The following is a 13,809-nucleotide window of genomic DNA, read 5'->3' on the forward strand; positions in this document are numbered from 1 at the left end:
CGATTACAACGATTGAACTTGAGATTCATTAGCACTAGTCATCATTTTCCCTTGCATATATTTTATGTAATAGCCTTGCAATAACAAAACCTTTCCAGATTGATAATTAATGTGAAGAGTTGGAACTATTGCTCTGAATTAAAAGGAAAATTGTTTTTCCCAATAGTAGCTTGAAGAAAAACCTATGCACAAATTTCACATAATGCAAGTTGAAGCAAAAGTTGCAATGTTGTATGAAATCTGAAGCAAAATTATTTAAGAGTCAAAGGAGAATATAATAATTCAAAAGTGTGTAAAATAATTAAATAATCAGTCGACAATTTGAAACAATCAGATTGGCCAATAAATGAAAGTTGGTCATGCATTTTAGTGAAGCAAGGAAATTTTGGCTTGTTTGAAAAAAATACATGCCCAACCTTCATTTCAAGGCCAAATTGAATGATTCAACTTTGAGAGTATATTTTTACTCATCATTTAAATTTTCACATAGAGATTTCTGTTGTGCAAGAATATACCGAATTGGATCGATTCGGTAGGGTTAAAGTCAAGATTTATGTGCCTCAAATAAATGAACATGATAACCTATAATTAAATTCCTGGACGATAATGATCATTCCAATCTAAGTATAAAACCATTTTATGAAACATAGCATAGTCGTTTTCATAAAGGAAATTTTATACATTGAAATCCAAGCCTGCCAAAATAGTAATTGATCAAATCTGCCAATGATTACAGTCAGAACAAATATGCACTCCCAGGCAAATCCAATTACACTATTGGTAATGAAATTTTAATGGGACATGATTGGGCAATTCCTAGCCTTAGGATATAACCTTGCATCATGTTTGACAAATATCCTACATAACTATGTTTCCCACTTATACAAAACTTTCAAATAAGGCAAGTCGAAGAAAAACTTAGAATGTTGTATGAAATATGAGGTATAAATATTTAAGCTGAAAGTAAATATATAACAATGAAAATGTGTGTAAAATAATAAAATAAACAATCTACATTTAGAATCAATTAGATTTTCCAATAAATGAAGTTTGGGCATGCATTTTAGTGAAGAAAGGCAATTTTGGCCTGCTTCACAAAAATGCACGCCCATCCTTCCTTTCAAGGCCAATATTTTTTCCCATGAGGATATTTTCTCTTGCATTTATAAGGAAAAGTCTTCGTGTTGAACAAGTACATTTCTTTCCTACACAAAAAGGGTATATTTTGAAGGTAGAGAGGACTGTAGGGCCATTTATTGTAAACAACAGGCAAGCCCTTAGACAGGTGGAAGTGATGATGGAGTTTGGTTTTGAGAAAAGAGAAGAGTGGCAATATGACCCTCATGATATAATTTCTAATAAAAGGGTGGAAATTATTTATGTACCTTATATTCACGAAAGCAGGCCAAAAATTGAGAAAATGGAAAATCAAGAAACTTGACTATCTGACAGGGTGGAACAAAGAATGGATGTTGAAACCCCTATGTTAAAAGAGAAGAGTTTGAAGAGGACTACTCTTGAAAATTTTTATGTTGAGATGGAGGATTCCCAGTCACTGAAGAAGACAAAAATTCAAATAGAGGATGAAGAAGATATACAAATCAAACTAACATAAGTACCTTCAAATGAGCCTAGTTTGCAAATGCAATTGGGAAATATAAGGCACACTAAGTCCTCTTCTATCTCCACTAATTTGGCAACGTCCAAGACAAAAGAGACTCATTCATTTGAAACATTTCCGAAGAATTATCAACAAATTAAAGAAAGGAGTTATAAAATGAGAATTAGTATGGAAACACAACATCAAAACCTTGTTGCAGAACACAAAATATGAGGTTTTATCATTAAGGAAGAAGTTAAAAATTCCTAGGACTGAGCACGCTCAAACAACTAAGTTGGCTCAAGTTGAAAAAGAAAAAGAGCTATTAATAGGAGAATTAGTTGACATAAATAAAGAGACTGCTATTTTGCAGGAACACATGCAGAGTCTACAACAATAAATTAAAAATGATTTTTGCACCCTTGAAATTCCATCTAAATCAGATGACCCTTAAGAGAAATTGACAAAGGTCATGGAAGAGTTCAAAATTTCAGAAGTTGAACTAAATAAAATCCAATATGATTTTGCCATAGTAAGGGAGCAGTTGAATGTAAAGGAGATGAAGCTGAAAAAAGAAAATGAAAATAATAATAAACTTACCAGTAATTATAAGGAAACTCAAGATGAAATTGAATAGTTGAAAACCAAGATGAAAGGTAATATTTCTTTAATTGACCCTAGACAAATTGCTCGGGATGACATTATTAAAGAATTTCATTCTATATGGGAATATATTCATATAATTGCACAACAAAAGATTATGATAAGGGCATCATAAATGAGCATTGGTCTATGTAAGAAACAAGTATGAAAAGAAGCTCTCAAGACCAAGAAGACAATTAAGTATTTGAATGAAAAATCTTCAACAAAATTAAGGGCCGAAGTCACAATCTTTTGGACTAGGTGCACCAGTGATGACATACTTTAACACATGAAGGCTCAAAAACATAGGTGAAGGTTAGTACCGCATGATGAGAGCTCAACCAAAGTATGCATTCCTTGCATCGTAATCTTTGTTGAAGTGAAAGAAAGTGGCTGGGTAGATTGTTGAATCAAATTTTTATTATAGGAGAGAGCGTGCGAGTTGTCAAATTAAACCATGGAATTTTGAGGCGGTGAACACTAAGGAGGGTAACACTGAGGTAAAAAAAGATAAAATAAGAATAGATTGGATGGGGCGAGATAGGAAGCATGCATGAATCATCGTATCGAGTTGATCTGAAGGAATATTATAAACCAGGTTTGTGTAAACTCATAATTATTTAGATTAGAAAACAATATTGGTGGAGTCAAGGTCACAAGTAGCCATGATGAAGGAGAGGAAAGTGTGAAAAGTTAGAAAATATTATGCAAGAGAATATTGAGGAACAAAATAATTGGGGAAAGGAATTCTTTGAGTAATAGAGGATTAGAGGAGGCAAGGGCAGTTTATGTTGGAACCAGGAGAAGGAGCTCAAGAGTGGCGCCAAAACAAAGGAGTATGCGGAAGCTCATAGAGGGAGCTAAAGGAGAATTTGAAGAGATGGAGGAAATGATGAGAGAGGGGTTTTGGCCATGGTAAGGTGACACAATTATGGAAGAAGAAACTGCATCAAAAGATATGAAAGAGACATATAGAAAAAAGGATATTTTGTCCATGGGAGGTGGTTAAGTTATGATGGGTGGACAGGGCCAAGGAGGACCCCCTCTTCTCACAGAGATGTTTCTCACATCATGCTACAATTTCACTAGTAATTTTAGCCTGACACCCCTTGAAGGAAGGCTTTGCAAGTTCATATGGAGGAATGGTGTTAGGAAATTTCCCACTCTGGGAGCTGTAGAAATATGATGGGATTATGCTGCCTTACTTAATGTGGTAGGACATGGGGACCTTACCCTTAATTGTTACTTGAAAGTAGGTATAATTCATATTTTAGTGGGTAGAAGGAGCTGGAATCACTTTGAGGAAACAGGATGGATGGTTGAAAAAGTTTGAGTGACCCCGCCTTAGTAACCCTCAGAGCATCTTGAAGAAGGAGGGAAGACCAAATATTTTCCACTACCCACCAAAGGAAGGAGTATATATAGTATGGAGAAGAGAGCAATGGTCAGGGATAAGCATGGCACCCAAACCTAGAGAAATAATGGTGGTCATGTTTCTCTTTTTTGGAGCACAACTATGGGGAGGGGGGATGTGGCTAAAAGCTCATAGCCTATTTGAAGAGCTCTAGGGAAATCAGGTTCCCTATTTAGCCTTGCACATGTTTTAATAGGAACAAGAAGACAAATTCAATAAGGAAAAAGGTTCTAGATCCATGGGGATAATCGAAGGACTGAGTGCCTTGAGGATGGGACACATATTTGTGTTATGGTGTAACAACACAATGATCTTTTTTGATGTTTTGTCTTCTCTTCAAGGTTTTTCTATTGGTGGCTCAGTCCCACATTAGAACGAGGGTTCTGAATTTTGTAATTTTTAGATAAAACACCATTTTGTTGATGTATTGCACAATACTTGATTTGCAAATTTTGAAAAGGTTCTATGGTTTCTCTCCAAGGGCAGAGAACCTTGATGGGTGATGGGTGAAGACCCCCCAATATTTTTTGCATGTACTCTATGTATGCTTCTATTTTAATATGTGAATATTTTCCCAAAAAAGAAAAACACTCTAATGGGCCTCAGTTATTAGGTCTGACAAGGGCCTCTTTGTGCCTTATTATCTATGGTATGAGAACAAATTATGTCAAAGATATGAAGGAGATATGTTGAACCCTATGACATAAATATCATGATAAAACTATGAAAAAGATATTGTGAAAAACCTATGATTGTTTCACTGCATTGTTATTGCTAATGTTCTCTGTACATAATTTCTTATGATAATATTGGGTGAATGCAATGTGAAAATATTGAAAATGTTTTAAAATGTAATATCTACAATAGACAATTCTAGCCCTAAGAAAATTAAAATTGTTACTACTCTATTGGTTAGTAAAGATATAACAATGTAAAAGTGTGAAATAATAAAACAAACAATCTACAATTTGAATCAATAAGATTGGCCAAGGAATGAAGCCTAGGTGTGCATTTCAGTGAAGCAAGGAAATTTTGGCTTGCTTCACAAAAATGCAGCCCAACCTTCATTTCAAGGCAAAATTGAATGATTCAACTTGGAGAGTATTTATTTAATCATAATTAACATTAATAAAATCAAATATTTTTAATTTCTCACTTATATATTTTTATTGCTCAAGAATACTCCAAATTGCATGGATTTCATAGGTTAAAAGGATGGGTTTGTGTGCCTCAAATAAATGCACATCACGACCTGTAATTAATTGTCAGTGATATAATGATCATTCCATCCTATGGGTCTGTGTAATTGTACCTTAGTCTTGTGGTGTAACAATGCCCTAATGGGCCTCAACCTTGTGGTGTAACAATTCCCTAATGGGCACCAGTTCTTGGGTATGGAAGTGGCCTCTTTGGGCCTTCTTATCGGCGATATGAGAAAAGATTATGATAGAGATATGAAGGAGATATGTTGAGCCCTATGATATAGATATCTTGAAATATATATGACAAAGTTATCATGATAGACCTATGATTGTTCCATTGCATTTTTATTGCTAATTTTCTCTGTACATAATTGCTTATGATGATATAGGGTGAATGCAATGTGAAAATGTTGAAAGTGTTTTAAAATGCAATTATCTACAACATAGATGTCCAGCCCTAAGAAAATTAACATTGTTACTACTTTACTGGTCAGTAAAGATATAACAATGCAAAAGTGTGTAAAATAGTAAAATACACAATCCACAATTTTAATCAATCAAATTAGCCAATAAATGAAGCATGGGTGTGCATTTCAGTGAAGCAAGACAATTTTGGCCCGCTTCACAAAAATACACGGCCAACCTTCATTTAAAGGCCAAATCGAATGATTCAACTTGGAGAGTATTTCTCTAGTCATAAGTAATATTAATACAATTAAATATTTTTAATGTTTCACATATATATTTATGTTGTTCAATAATAGTCCAAATTGCATGGATTTCATAAGGTAAAATATAGGGTTTGTGAGCCTCAAATAAATGCACACCAAGACCTATAATTAATTAGCAAGAGATAGTGATCACTCAATCCTATGGGTTTGTGAAATTGTACCTCAGTCTTGTGGTGTAACAACTCCCTAATGGGCCTCATTATTGTGGTGTAACAATGCCCTAATGGGCCTCAGTGCTTGGATATGACAAAGAATTCTTTGGGTCTTCTTATCTGTGATATGAGAAAAGATTATGAAAAAGATATGAAGGAGATATGTTGATCTCTACGACAAAGATATCATGATAGACCTATGATAGATATATATCATGACAAACCATGACAAAGATATCATGAGAAACCTATGATTGTTATGTTGCATTTTTATTACTAATGTTCATTGTACATAATTTCTTATGATGATATAGGGTGAATATAATCTGAAAACGTTTGAAAATGAAATTATCTGCCATAAAGGCTTCTAGCCCTAAGAAAATTAAAATTGTTACTACTCTACTGGTTAGTAAATATATAATAATGTAACAATGTGTAAAATAGTAAAATAAATGATCTACACTTTGAATCAATGAGATTGACCAAGAAATGAAGCCTGGGCGTGCATTTTAGTGAAGCAAGGCAATTTTGGGCCGCTTCACAAAAATGTACACACAACCTTCATTTCAAGGCCAAATTGAATGATTCAACATGGAGATTATTTCTTTACTCATAAGTAACATTAATACAATTATATATATATATATATATATATATATATATATATATATATATATATATATATATATATATATATATATATATATATATATATATATTTGACATATATATTTATGTCGTTCAAGAATACTCCAATTTGCATGGATTTCATAGGGTAAAAGACAGGGTTTATGTACCTCAAATAAATGCACATTAGTACCTATAATTAATTGAAAATGATATAATGATCATTCCATCCTACGGGTTTATGAAAATTTATCTCAGTTTTGTGGTGTAACAACACCCTAATGGGCCTCAGTCTTGTGGTGTAACAATGCCCTAATGGGCCTCAGTTCTTGGGTATGACAATGACCTCTTTGGGCCTTCTTATATGTGATATGAGAAAATATTATGACAAATATATGAAAGAGATATGTTGAGCCCTATGATAGAGATATCATGACAAACCTATGACATAGATATGATGACAATCCTATGATTGTTCCACTGCATTGTTATTGCTAATGTTCTTTGTACATAATTTCTTATGATGATATGGGGTGAATGCAATGTGAAAATGTTTTAAAATGCAATTATCTACAACAAAGACTTCTAGCCCTAAGAAAATTAACATTGTTACTACTCTATTGGTTAGTAAAGATATAACAATGTAAAAGTGTGTAAAATAGTAAAATAAACAATCTACAATTTGAATCAATTAGATTGGCCAAGAAATGAAGCCCGGGCATGCATTTTAGTGAATCAAGGTAATCTTGGCCTGATTCACGAAAATGCATGCCCAACCTTCATTTCAAGGTCAAATTGAATGATTCAATTTGGAGAGTATTTTTTTTACACAGAAGTAACATTAATACAACTAAATATTTTTTATTTTTGACATATATAGTTTTGTTGTTCAACAATACTCCAAATGGCATGGATTTCATAGGTTAAAGGACAAGGTTTGTTTGCCTCAAATAAATGCACACTAGGACCTATAATTAATTGGGCGTGATATAATGATCATTCCAGTCTATGGGTATATGAAATTGTACCTCAGCCTTGTGGTGTAACAACACCTTAATGGGCAAAGTTCTTGGGTATGACAATGACCTCCTCAGGCCTTCTTATTTGTGATCACACCAAAACACCCTATTGGGACTCAATATTGTGGTGTTATAGTGCCCTAACGATCCTTATTCTTGTGGTGTAACAATGCCATGAATGGGCCTTATTTCCTGGGTATGACAATGTCCTCCTTGGGCCTTCTTCTTTTCGATATGAGAAACAATTATGACAAAGATATAAAGGAGATGTGCTAAGCCCTATGATAGAGATATCATGAAAGGCCTATTGTTGTTCCACTGCATTTTAATTTCTAATTTTATCTCTACATAATTTATTATGATGATATTTGGTGAATGCAATTTGAAAATGTTGAAATTGTTATAAAATGCAATTATCTACAATAGAGACTTCTAGCCTTAATAAAATTAATACTGTTACTACTCTATTGGTTAATGGTTAATGGCTAATTATAGGTCACATATGGATGGTAATGAACCTATTTTTCCTGTTGAAGGTATGGATAGGTTTGTAATTTTAGCTTTTTGTTTCTATTTGTATTTTAATGTGGTTGTTGAGTTGATTGGTTTAGTCAAATACTAAAGAAGGCTTTGTCCCTCCAATCCTCTTGTTGTTTTCTTTTTCCTATGTGGTGGTAGTCTTAATTCTGGAAATACTTGGAGTCTTGGATTTTGGAAATTCCTAGATACAATCATGCCATGGCTAGCTATCCTCCTCCTAGAGGGTGTTAATGTGACAAGATGCATGAGATAAGGAAGGAGATGAGACACCTAGCTAGTCAATTGGAAGGTTTACATAAGGCCATGATCTACATTATTACCCAGATGGAATCCCAAATGAAGAAGAATGAAGAGTTGGAAGGGTAAAGAATTCAAGGACCCTAGTTATTTAATGCAAGGTGTTGTAGTCAAAGGTTAATTTTTAATTTTCCTACAAAAAAATCCAGATATATATATATATATATATATATATATATATATATATATATATAAGACATTTGATGTAGGGACTAGGAATTTTTTATATAACAACCCCTTTCAAAAGTTATATATATATATATATATATATATATATATATATATATATATATATATATATATATATATATATAGATATATAGATATATATATATATATTGTATACAAGCCTAGCCTTTCAGGCTTAAAAGTACAACCTTAAACTATATAAAAGTGGGTATGGAAATTTTATAAATTGGAAATTAAACTAGACGCAAGTTTGGCGTCTGATGGTCACTCATTGGAATCAACCCTAGGAATCAAAGGCTTTCTGATACGTTAAAGAAATTGTAAGTTACATGATGAGGACCTGTTGGAAAGAAGGATGGCTAAACAACCCATCTCCAAATCAATGGCCATGATTCATTCCGATAGGTCCCCTATGATTTTCACAAACCACTATGGGGACCCCTTGGAAGCGGTTAATGGTTTTTATAAAAACCATTGGTGAAAACTCTTCCTTTGTCCCATACAGTCATTTTTTATGTCTTCTTCAGGGGAGAATATTTTTGAGGTCACTTTATAGCTAATGCACAAAATTTTTAATTTTCCTGTAGTTGAGAATCCCATGATATTTTAAGATGAGTTCTTACACCTCACTTATAGACTTCATTCTAAAGACAGCAAGGAAGGTTTGTTTAGACTCATTCTATCAGCAAATTCTGATCCTCCTCTTGTACAAAATTATCCAACGACCTTATTTTATGAAGCTACACAACATGTGTTAGTTATAATTTTATCTCTTTTGGGAGAAGATGATACTGGGATAGTAAGTGAACAAGCCCTAGGGCTTTTGAGTTTGATGTTGAAACCAAATATTGTTTTGGATATCCCTCCTTAGCTAGCTAATTCTATAAATTTTCAACTTTATAACTATCATATTTTTGGTCTTTTTAGGTATCCCTTTGTCATGGTCTATATATTCTTATATGTACATGTTGATAAGTTTAGCCATATAGGTTTGAATATGTTGGATTCAAAGAATCAAATGAAATTTGTGATTGAATGGAATAGTGTTGTTAGGAATAAGGAAAATATTGAGGGATTTTCTCATTACGTGTCATCATCCATGGCCACTATATATACTATTTTGAACAATAAACACCCTCTAAGTATTTTTCCTAAAGTAAAAGAATTGTTCCAACACAACAAGGACACTAGAGTGGGGGACTATTATAATTTTGAAGATTACAATGAGATACGACAGTATGGGGTTGAATTACCACCATATCATTTGCCATTATTTTTTCCAACAAGGATATTTACTCTTGAATTTATAAGGCAAAGTCTAAATTGTAACAACCCCAAGTTAAAAGTTCATGTAATAAATGATAATAAAGGCAAAATAAGACCAAGGTCATGGGACACGTATTCCAAGATGAATGTTGGCAAAAACATCCTAGTGGTTTTCACTTTCAGTTTATCATGGCTAAGGAAATTGGAAAAGGAAAATAGGCATTAATTGGCATTTATTTATGAAAATAAAGGAAAATAGGAGAAAAGGTAGATGAAGGGTTAGATATTTTCATGAGAGGGAAATTGAAGGAAAATAGAGGGAAATGAAGAAAATAGAAGCCTCGGTGATAAAAAGGCTTATGAGGATCAGTTCAAAGCCTTTTGTCGGTTTGGCTTTGGAATTAGTTTAAGAGGGTGAAGATACCCAAGAGGAGAAAGCAAGAAAACAAGGAAGGACACGTAAAGAAAATGAAATTAAAGGAAAATGAAGGAAGGTTGGATCAAGAAACTTCAACAAGAGGATTTGTAGGTAACATGTTGCATGTGTGATTTCCTAGCTGATTTGTGAATGCTCGGTACATGCATTATGTATTTGGTTCATTTTCTTCTAGTGGCATGGGTTTTGTCTGGTTTTACAGTGGTTTTAGCCTTGCCTTTCCATTTCTGGATATCCATGGTGTGATGGGATTCCTTTTTGGTTGAGCTTTGAACTATCAAAAGGTTTTGGAATTGGGTGAGGTGTATCTAGAAAATTCCCAAAGGTTGGGGGTGGAGGTGGTTTAATCTCTAGGAAGCCCTTGACAGGTGGGTGGAGACAAGAAAATTCCTTAAGGTAATGGTGAAGAATTTTCTAGGCATCCCAGCTTTTTTGGGGTTAGTGATCTCTTGCCCGGTTTTGGTGGGATCGTGGTAGCCTGAAGGTGGGGGTGGTTCAATCTCAAGGAAGCCATGATTGTTTATGTCTTGAGATACAACATTCATGTTTGGAATATGGAATGAGGATGATTGGTTGAAAGAAAGATTTGGTTCGGCCCAATCTATGGTTGGGTGGTACGTGGAAGTCCATGAGTTGGTTGGATTTTGCATCAATTAATAAAATACATTTTCATTGTAAATTATGAGCACTTGTACTTGTTATAATGATGATTTGATGGTTGTTCTTTCATGGTTATTAATCTTGTTATATGCTGGTTATAAGCATGTATTTTTAATGTACTCTAGTGATGACTTGTTCAGGATTTGGTAAGTATTTGATGGTTAATGAATTCATGGGATAACAAGTGTTATTGTAGCTATTATGAGAGGGAATTATACCTTCTTGGTGATTCTCATATAAGTTTCAAAATCCTATAATCAGATATGCATTCATTGCCTGTAGATTACATGTGCAACATATGTTTGATGAATGAATGTCATGGTTAGGCCTGCTTAGGTCAAGTTCTTGTTCAAGTTTTGTATAATTAGCATTCTCATAAAGTTACTTATCATTCTGGAAAGTATCAGGAAGTTCTAGGCAGTGGTATGTAGGTTGGCCTAGAATTGTGGCTTAGATCTAGGGACTACACCCTCTGAATTGGAGAAGTTGGGATGAAACCACATGGATGCAGTGTTGTGCATGCATTTGGAGGGTCACAACTACACTCATGCTATCATATGCATGTGGTTGGGGTGTTAGGTTAGTGAAAGGAATCCCAACTAAGGGTTTGGTCACTTGAGGTGGTTCTTTGGCCCCTGAGTGTCCTATAAGCCCTATAGGATTTCAATTTGTGGTCAATAAGTTTTAGTTGTCAGCCCCACTTGCATAACTAAAGATTGGAGGTCATGTCATGTCATAGTAAGTATTCGACTCATGTTTACCCTGGAAGGGCAGTTAAAGTGGGTAAATCTGGGAGGAGAGGTTACAGATTGGCATAAGATCTTCCAAGTTCAATTACTTCGACTCGATGGGATATATGCATGCTGTTATGCATGCATTTTCATGGTTATGGGTATTGTGCATGATGTCATTGTATGCAATTTTGTCATCGTGATGTTGTTGGTATGTTATGATGATGATATGTTGGTTGAGATGGAGCAATAGATGCATATCATTAGAGCAAGGTTGCAACACTGGACCTTGGGGTAAGAGAAAATCATCATACATGTTCATATGTTGGGAATGTAGGTATGTTGGTTAATGGTCATTATAAGAATTATAGTTATGTACATGCCTGCCATTCTATTGATGTTGTGATTACATGCACAATAAATCCTAATTGATCCACGATCATATACACATGTGTTAGATGGCCATGAATGGTAGTAACTTGTTGTTATATGCATTGTGGTAATATGCATGATGATTATGGTCATTGCATCTAATAACTTGATTTTATATGTTTTGTGCTAATCTAGATTGGCCTATACAGATGGTTAGGGTTATGACATTCATGTATGAGTCAATATACTTGTGATGTTGTGTCATACTAGTCTAGACTAACTTGTGGAGATGTGATAGCCTCCCTTGAGATACATTGAGGTATGAGTTTGATGTAGCTAGCATTATATGTTTGTAAGTTATCTGAATGTTTGATAAATTCCATGATATGAGTATGTGTATATAAGATCGCATGAAGGAATGATCTTGTTTCAAGATGATTGTACTAACACAATATGTGGTGAAACAACTGATATACACTTGAGTGCAAGTAGGTGCTAGTTGTAGTATTATGACTAATGAATTTTAGTTGATTATGACATGGATGTTAGTCTTGGTAAAAGAAGATTTCAAATTAATATACATGATGTCTTTATCTTTGGAATATGTGGCTAACATGTGTGGAGAGTTGCAACGTAATATGCTTGGCATGAGTGTGACAAGGTAACAATTAAGTTGTTTATATAACTAACAACTAGGTGACATGATACCACATAATAAGACTCAATTGCAGCAAGGGAAAAGGTAAAATAAAGGAATTGGGTGAGAATTCCTTTGGTAATGTTTGTAAACCATGATTCCAACTGAATGAGTGTTTTGCATACAAGAAGTCTTCTTAATCTTGATTATGTCTGACATGATGTGCATATGTGCTATATCCATGAACATGTGTTTGACATGTATAATAGATGGTTTATATTTATAGCTGGATTTGTCAAGAGAATTGGAGTCTCTTAAGAGATGATATGTGTATGTTTTTAGTTACAGGTTAGCGTGCTAGGTACAACAAGGTAAGAAAAACAATATATTGTGTTGGCTTTGTGGGGACTGACCTAGGTTCAGCATTAGTTAGCCAAATAAATCCCTACACTACGAGCTCTTTCGGCATCAGCCCGTAGAGAGCAGACCGAAGTCTCACCTGAAGAAGTATGGGGGGATGCTGGAACCAAGTTTCCACACCCTGAGATGGTCATGATGTCGGTTTATACCCTCTGTCCCTACTTTCACGCAGGTTGTTTAGCCTTAGGGCTCTCTCACTCTATCCTTTATTCCACCCTTTAGTACCTCTATGAAGGTGTACGATTGACCTTCGCGCAGCCCTAACCCGTGGTCCAGGTACTTTCGCGCAGCTATGACAATGTATTGTATAGGTTTCCAAGTTATCTCAAGTGTTTTACTTATCTTACTAATCTATCATAGTTAGCACCGCATAAATTGATATCCTTTTTTGCATTCAATTAACCAATATAATCATATATATTCACGCATGAAATAAACATTATAAATTAACCCCAAAACGTAATATAATCAGATGCATTAAAAGGAACTAAATACACAATAATTGCAAAATACTTCTCTTTATTGATATCTTCCAATTTAATATAGACTCTATTTGCTCTACGCACATAGCTGCAAAGGTCTGCGCACTCAGCTACGGATTTCCACCCTAGGCCTCTACGCACTCAGCTACAGAGCCTCTACCTATGCGAAGACCCGAAACACTTAGACTTCTCTACCAAAACTCCAATGCTTCACTCTTCACTACCTAGAGCTTACTTACTTAGCTCCTTTTTTATATAATCCCATGGTCCACAGACCATGGGCTGATATTTATAGCCGACTTGACACTTTACAAAATAAGGGTGGACAACCCTTTATGACTCTTGACACATTTGCACTCTGCAACCACAAAATGCAGAAACTTTACAACTTT

Source organism: Pinus tabuliformis, chromosome Q, assembly GCF_031772625.1.
Source record: "Pinus tabuliformis cultivar Carrire ecotype Pingquan chromosome Q, CPIR1, whole genome shotgun sequence".
Lineage (NCBI taxonomy): Eukaryota > Viridiplantae > Streptophyta > Pinopsida > Pinales > Pinaceae > Pinus > Pinus tabuliformis.